This window comes from Mus pahari, chromosome 2, assembly GCF_900095145.1.
Source record: "Mus pahari chromosome 2, PAHARI_EIJ_v1.1, whole genome shotgun sequence".
Lineage (NCBI taxonomy): Eukaryota > Metazoa > Chordata > Mammalia > Rodentia > Muridae > Mus > Mus pahari.
This window is the reverse complement of record NC_034591.1, coordinates 131,223,288-131,231,753: the sequence shown is the minus strand read 5'-3', so window position 1 is coordinate 131,231,753 and position 8,466 is coordinate 131,223,288.

Below are 8,466 nucleotides of genomic sequence, written 5' to 3'. Positions count from 1 at the left end.
CCCCAAGAGGGTCCCGGCCTAGGGGTCAGAATAAAGTCCTGTGGCAACTGAGGTTTGCTTTTGCTGAGGATGTGAGTCAAAGTGACATGGGGAAACTGAGGGCAGTTGTGGCCTTGGAGTAGGAATGGGGTACAGACAGCTGGGCCGGGCTTTGTGAAGCTGGAAGTTGGGGAGCAGGGAGTGAGATGGGAGGCAGCTGAAGTTAGAAGGTGAGGGTCTTGAAGAATGGGCCATTTTCATGTTATCATGGACTCAGGAGCCACGGAAGGCGCTTCAGCGACGTAGCAACCTAAGAGCAAAGCCGTCTCGGGATGCCAGGCTGACATTAGACGTTAGGTGGAGGAGGAGGGGAAGGTGCCTGTGGTGTCACAGATGACTTGATCAAAACGCCGCTTTCATGGGCAAATGCCTGGTTGCCTGTGTCAGGTGGTAGCATGGGGGAAGGGGCAGAACATCAGACCAGAGGCTCCAAGGCCTCCATCTCTTATGCCCAGGCTCAGGCTGCCCCCCTGCTAGCTAGGCATCCACACTGTAGTTATGGAAAAGCAGAACACACCCTCATCTCGCCTCCCCGTTATCCTGCTAGAGTCAAAAACGCCAGGTTCACCCTTGCTGCCTGGCTCAGCTGGCACATCCTAGCAGGGACTTCCACACTGTCCTCCTGGGGGAGGTGGGATGTTGAGGTAGACACCCACTACTTGGCTGTTTGATGGAGAACTGTTTCTGCTCAGTCAGGGACAGTGAGACAGGCACAGACTTAGACAAATGGCATGTCGATACTCTGTCATAATTTGGTTTCAGTTGTTTCAATACTTGAAGGTGGGTGGCTTATGAAGAACAGAAGGTTCTGAAGGCTGGAAGAGGCAGGATCTAGGGGGTGAACCAGACAAGGGTTTGTGCTGTGCCCTAACATGTCAGAGCATGTCACTTGGAAAGGGAGAGAGGTGGGGGTGGGAAGAGGAGGAGAGAAAGGGAGGCCTTAGGGGCAAACTAATTATTCTATCAGGAAGTCCTTCCTATAATAAACTTAATACTTCTGTTGGGGGAGAGCCCTCATGACCTAAATCACCTCTTCAGGCTCCTTCTGTGTGAACTGTCTCTGCTGAGACATATGCAAACATCTACTCACCCCAGACCAAAGCAATGGCTCCATTCAAATCCAGTTGGGCAAACCAGTGAGCTCCCTGGGTTTAGTTACCAAACACAGACGAGAGGGTCACTTACAGGAGTGTAGGTGACCGCCAAGCAGCTGTATCAACTTCCCTGTAGTTGCATAGATGGAGCACCTGCCCCCTTGGGCTAACCTTCCACCTGATGTCCCCAGGCACCTCCCGAGACTGGAGTCTGGAGTCCTACCACTGTCCTTTAATGCAGGAATGACAACAGGCTTGATTTTTGAAGACACCAAGTAGTTACAGTTGTTCTGCTGAAGATGTTTGTGGCTATTCCATTTCATATCAGCCTCACCTTGCCACACCACTGCCCTGGGATGGAATGTGCAATGCAGGGACCCTTGGGGACACATTCATACCACAAGTCCCAATCCTGTGCAGATGGCAGCAGCCCAAGTTCCCCTCTGGGGACCCGAAGATTCTTTATCCCATAGCTTAAGGTTACAAAAGAGTCGAGCTGAGCCACTGGAAGGGATGACCATGGCTGGTAACGGAGAAGGACAGAGAAGAGGAGGAGAGCATTATAAACCCGTGTGGGCATCTCTTGTTCAGGGCAGGTGATGCTTTTGCCAGGTGTGTGTGGACACATTCGTTTCTGCCTTTTTTTTTTAAAATTAATTTATTTTATGTATATGAGTACACCATAGCTGTCTTCAGACACACTAGAAGAAGGCATCACATCTTATTACAGATGGTTGTGAGCCACCATGTGGTTGCTGGGAATTGAACTCAGGACCTCTGGAAGAGCAGTCAGTGCTCTTAACCTCTAAGCCGTCTCTCCAGCCCTGCTTTTTTTTTTCTTTTGGTTTTTTGGTTTTTTGAGACAGGGCAGGGACAAAAATGGAGAAGGTACTGACAGAAAGGAGGTCCAGTGGTCAGCCCAGCTTGGGATCCAGCTCAAGAAGACCCTTAAGGCCTGACACTATTACTGATGGGTGTGCTCACAGACCGAGGCCTAACATGGCTGCCCTCTGAAAGGCCCAACAAGCAGCTAACTGAGACCGATGCAGATGCTTACACCCAACCAATGGACTGAAGTCGGGCACCCCTGTGGTTGAATTAGGGAAAGGCTGGAAGAAGCTGAGGAGGAGGAGGATGACCTCCATAGGAAGACCAGCAGTCTCAACTAGCCTGGACCCCTGAGATCTCTCAGGCACTGAGCCACCAATCAGCATACACTAGCTGGTCCGAGGCCCCCAACACACATACAGCAGAGGACTGCTTGGTTTGGCCTCAGTGAGAGATGTGCCTAACCCTTGAGAGAATGGAAGCCCCAGGGAAGGGGGAGGCCTGGTGGGGTGGGGTGTGTGTATGGGGACATCCTCTTGGAGACAGAGGGGAGGAGGAATAGGAGGTGGAACTGTGGGAGGGCAGACTGGGAGGGGGGAATGACTGGGCTGTAAAAAAATAAAAGTAATAAAAAAATGGTATTAGGGATTGAACCTCGGGCCTCATGCATGCTGGGCAGCCTCTCTGTCAGTCCTATAAATCCCCTCTCGAGAGCGTGTATGTGTTTGTGTGTGTGTGTACATGTATGTGTACATGTGTGCTATGTATGTGCACGTGCATGGAGAGGCTGAGGTTGATGATAGTTATCTTCATCCATTTCTTCCCACCTCCTATGTGAGGCAGGATCTCTCAGTGGTCTCAGAGCTCACTATGTCTGCTAGTCTGACGAGCTGTCTTGCTCCGGGAATTCTGAGGATGGGAATCACAAACACTCCTCATGTTTCCCATGGGTTCTGAGGATCAAAACTTGTTCCTCCCTCTTGTGCAGCAAGCATTTTATACTGACTGTCTCTCAGCCCCAACCCCAGCCCTGTACCACTTTTTAAATGGTTGGAAAAAGGATCTCATTAATTTGTACCAGAATACTCCTGCCTTCGGCCCCTGAGTCTGGCCTATACCATCAAGCCTGGCAATTTCTGATTTGTTCTCATGAATGTAAAAGCCCAAGAAAGTGGGAGAATTCCCCCAAGGGGAGAATTCCCAGCATTCTGCTTCTGTGGCAACAGAGGTGGGTTGCTCTAGGCAAGGCGGCTTAGGGACGGAAGGCACAGAACGCCAGGGTGGAAGAATGGACTGAGCCCGAAAGCCACTGAGCTGCTGATGCGAACATAGCCCTGGGATAGACATTGGAGCCACAGACTTGGGGCCCCTGGAAAAGACCCTTTCTCACTCGAGTGTGATCTTCATGGACAAAACTCTGCCCACTGAGTGACCAATGGGAACTATGGCCAAATGCCACAGAGGGAGGGTCTCAAGAGACCCTCTAGACTGGTTTAGAAAGAAAACACACACACACACACACACACACACACACACACACACATCTGTGTGCTCAAACATATTTTGAGTAATGTGCTCAGTTTTGTGCTCAGGTTTTCTCTGATTACACAGGCACAGAACTGAGTGGAGGAGTCATTTGAAACCAGCCACAGCGGTGTGTTCTTGACCTTGTTGCCTCAGTGTGTACTATGCTAAAGGAAGCAGGAATCCTCCTCCTCCTCCTCCTCCTCGTCGTCTGTCTATGTAGCCCAGGCTGGCACAGAACTTACAGAAATCTTCCTGATTCTCTTACCCCAGTACTGGGATTATAGGTGTCTGCCACCATACCTGGCTGAAAATATTCTTAATATAAAATATGTTAAGCTGGGTGTGTTGGTCCACACTTGTCATTTCGGCACTTGAGAGATGGAGGCAGATGGATCAGGAATTCAGTCATCCTTGGCTGCAAGGCAGGTTTGAAGCTAGCCTGGGCTACATGAGACTGTCTCAAAAACAAACCAAACCAAAACGGAAATCCAAGAGTAACAACTAAAGCATTTTAAGGGACTGGAGCAGGATTTCAAGCAGAATCTTGGTTAAAATTATGTGTGTGTATTTACTTAGACAGAAAGGACTAAGTTGGGGGGCAGGGAGCTTGGGGGGATGGGAGCTTGGGGGGCAGGGGGCATACTTTCATGAAGTCCACCCTCTCTGGGTGGTCAGGCTGTGACTGAGCCCTGCCGTTCATTTCTAGTTCCCTTTCCCTCATTTTGGAATGAATAGCTGCAATGGATTTATTTATTCTCTCTTGACTTTTTTCTTTTTTCTGTATTAAGATCAATTATAAAGAAAAGCGACAAAAACACTTTCCCAAGGGAGGCACGGAGGAGACACTTCCTCTCCTCCCCAGACAACCTACGCCAAAAGAAGGGACTCTGGAACTAAGCAAAGGCCTGAAGGTGACAGAGTCGTGCTGAAGCCAGTTCCGGCAGGCATGCACATTTGCCGGTGTGGATATCTGCATCCCACTTTGGAAATCGGTCTCCCCACAAGGGGTGTAGCTCTAAGGTCTTGGTTCTTGGGTGGGGGTGTCTCAGGACCCTCCCTATTTTATAGGTATCATTACATCTCTGCCCTGCCAGGCTTCAGGATGCAGAGATGACTGATAACATTGGTAGACAGTATGCAAATGAGTTTCTCCAGACCGCTCTAGGTTCCATCTCACCCTTGCTATGCAGACTTCAGCTTGTTCCATCTCTTCCCTCAGTGGGGATGTGGGGATGTGCTCACCTCTGCAGACACTTCACCAGCCTCAGATAGGGTCAGGCACAGGCCAGCCCTGCCCCCTGCGGAGGATGATGGTACCCCTTCAGAAGGGCACTCATTCTCATCACCGAAAGGTGACAGAGATGACTGACTGTGTCTGTGGATTCTCAGAACTGAGCAGCACAGCATTCCAGTCACCTAAGAGGAAGGGATTGATCTGCCTTCCTACTTTACAACAAAGGATGCGGAGGGGCAAAGAGGCTGTGGCTTCTGTCCAAGGCTACACAGCTAGAATGTGGCTCGGTCTGACTTTTCTTGGCCACAAGCCTAGATTCTCCTTCAGCCGTACTCATGCCAGCCAGGTCAGTCCAGGATCCTGGGGGGGGGGGGGACACAGACTTGAGAACATGGTTATGGGAGACAATAAATCAAAGGTGGCTTCTGTGAGGTAGGGACATTTACACTGGGCTTTGGCCCACCCAATGGCATGTGCTGGGCTCCGTGTTAGGCAGATGTATGGGTTCAGGAGATATTGACTGAGATATTGACTGACACAGGGTGGATCTGGTGGCATGTTTCCAGAAGATCCTTGGTCTTCAGGGCTGGGCTATGGGGAAATAATGGAACCTCTGTGTGTGCACGTGCACATGTGTGTGTGTGTGTGTGTGTGTGTGCGTGTGTGATCCATTGTGATATTTTATTTAAACTGATAACTCAACAGTATATTCTGATCACAGTTTCCCTTCCCCATCTCCTCCCCCAGATCCTTCCCATCTCCCCAGCCATCTAACTTCATCTTCTTTTTATCTTTTTTTTTTTTTTTTTTTTTTTTTAATGCAGAGATAGCACCCACTGCCCTGGCGTGCGATCGCAAGTGCTCTACTACTGAGCTATTGTGAGCCACCATGTGGTTGCTGGGAATTGAACTCAGGACCTTCGGAAGAGCAGTCAGTGCTCTTAACTGCTGAGCCATCTCTCCAGCCCCTTCTTTTTATCTTCGAACAACAACAACCGTTCAAAAAAAAAAAAACCCAAATCAGAATTAAAAAATGAAAAAGCACAACACACACACACAAAACAAACAAAACCAAACCAAAACCAAATCCATAAAAAAACCAAAACCGGAAACCATACTAGATAAGCAAAAGACCAACAGTACATAAATGTCCAAACAAGGCCAGGCACACTTGAGAGGCAGAGGCATGTGGATCTCTGAGAGTTCAAGCTGGTCTACAGAGTGAGTTCCAGGACAGCCAGGGCTACACAGAGAAACCCTCACTCGAAAAACAGAAAAAAAGAAAACAAAACAAAAACAAACAACAAAAACAAGCAAAGCAATATGTGACAAAAATAAAAAATCTACAAAGAAACCACTGAGCTGGCTCTGTGCTGGCCCTCCACCACTAGGCATGGGGCCTGCCCTTAGGTGTGGTTTATATACCCACTGAGATTTTATTGTAGAAAATTGACTTTTCCTTGGCAAGCAGTTGTCAGTTGGAGAGAGCTTCTTGATGAGGGATGGGAGACGCTATCCACTTCCTCTTCTCAGTGCTGGGACCCCATCTGACTTGAAGGCCCTGTGCATGCTGCCACAGTCTCTGTGGTTCACACATGTGTCTGTGATGTGATCCATCCCCTCCAGCTCTTACAATCTTTTTGCGTCCTCTTCCACAGAGCTCCCTGAGCCCCTGAGCCAAAGGGTTTTATTGCATTTACGACTGAGTGCTCAGAGTGTCTCTGCACATTGTCCAGTTGTGGGTCTCTGTATTTGTCCCCATCTACTGCAAGAGGAAGCCTACCTGATGATGGCAGAGGGAGGCACTGATCTATGGGTGTAGCAGGATGTCACGAGGAGCTATTTTATTGCTGTGTTCCTTTAGGAAAACAATCATATTTGGTTTTCCCTTAGGTCTGTGGCCTGTCTAGTCTTAGGTTATTGGTCACTTTAGGATCGTCAGACATGGAGTGGGCCTTAAATCGAAGTATATAGTGGTTGGTTGATCCACATGGTTCATGCCATTATTACAGCAGCATATCGTGCATGCAGGATACCATTGTAGATCCTAGGTTAATGGCTCCCCTTCCTCTCTGATAGCAGGCCATACCTTCCAGTACCACTTGTCAGAAGGAGTGAAGGCTGTCGTTAGGCACCAGGTTGACTTCTCCATGTTCAATGAGATAGGTAAGTGTTGTCTTCAACAATAGGGCTTTACCATCAATTTGTGGAGAGCAGTTAATAGTCTGGGCAGTATCCTGGGTTGTTTAGGGGTTTCCATGGGGACCCTTTGGTCAATGAATCAATTAGATGTAATCCAAGGTGCACTTGAAGTTTTACTTGATAGCAAAAGGTGTCTAGTTGGGGAATTATCTCCCTTGTTTGGGGATTCCATTTAGAATAATTTCATATATGTATATATTTTAAGATGCTTCTACAGTAGCAGGTTTCTATATGAGGCCCCATATGGCCCTTAGTGTAACTTATCACTCACTGTATTTCCTCCCTTATCTCCTCTTCCTTCCCCTCCTCCATTTAATCCCTCTCTTCTAGTCTCTCCCCGTCTCTCTATGACTATATGTTCTAGGGAAATGGTGGGACCTTTAAGGGTTTAGTGGGAGGAAGTTAGGTCATTGGAGATATGCCCTTGGAAACTGGTGGTTGATAATTGCCAACTTGACAGGATCTAGAGTCATCACAGAGACAAGTCTCTGGGCACATTTGTGAGTGATTATCTAGATTGGGTTAACCACTCTAAGTGTGGGTGGCACCATCTCACCGACTGTGGTACCAGAATGAATAGAAAGAGGAAAGGGACCTGAGCATGAGCATCATTGCTTCCTGAACCCAGATGCCCTGTGAGCAGCTGCCTCATGCTCTGCTGCCGTGTCTTGCCCACCACTGGTTGGAACCTCAAACTGTGAGTCAAGAGAAACCTATCTTAAGTTGCTTCTGTCAGGTACTTTTGCCCCAGCAATGAGTAACATAACAAGTATTTAGGGGCAGTAGGATCTTAGCCTCTCCTCCCTGATCTTTTGTTTACTGACTACTGTAAGGAAAGCATCACACAATACCCACTGTTATGGTCTGCCTTGCCACAGCTCAAAGGCAATGAGGCAAGCCATCACAGGTGATAACTGAAGCTATGAGCCCAAATGAACCTTTCCTCCTTATAAGATGATTGGCTCAGATATTTTGTCATAGTGACAGAAAACTCATTGACACAGTGACTGTACCTATGAGGGTTGTAGACTCATTTGTGATTATAGGCCTTACACAGAGCCACCAATCCCTGGTCTCTTAGGATAGCAGTCTAAGTTGATTAAAATCACTGATGTGGGCCAGGTAGATAGTTCAACTGGTATAGTACTTGCTTCCCAAACATGAGGACCCGAGTTCAATCCCTAAAACCCACATAAAAGTGCTGACTATGGAGCATCCCTGGGGCTGGCTGGCCAGCCAGTCCATCCTAGCTGGTGTTTTCCAGGCCAATGAGAGACCATGTGTCAAAGGAAGTGGATAGCGTTCTTGAAGACAGCACCTGAAGTGGACCTCTAATTTCTGAATATACTGACACATATATGCACACATGGACATTGTCCAACATCCTAAAAATCCCAACCATCAGTAGGCTAATTAACTAAGCGTATTTTGTGTGTGTGTGTGTGTGTGTGTGTGTGTGTGGTGTATGTGTGTGTATCACAAGGTTTCTTTGTGGTTTGAAAAAAAGTTTTAAAATACCCTTAGGCAGACAACCATTTGTGG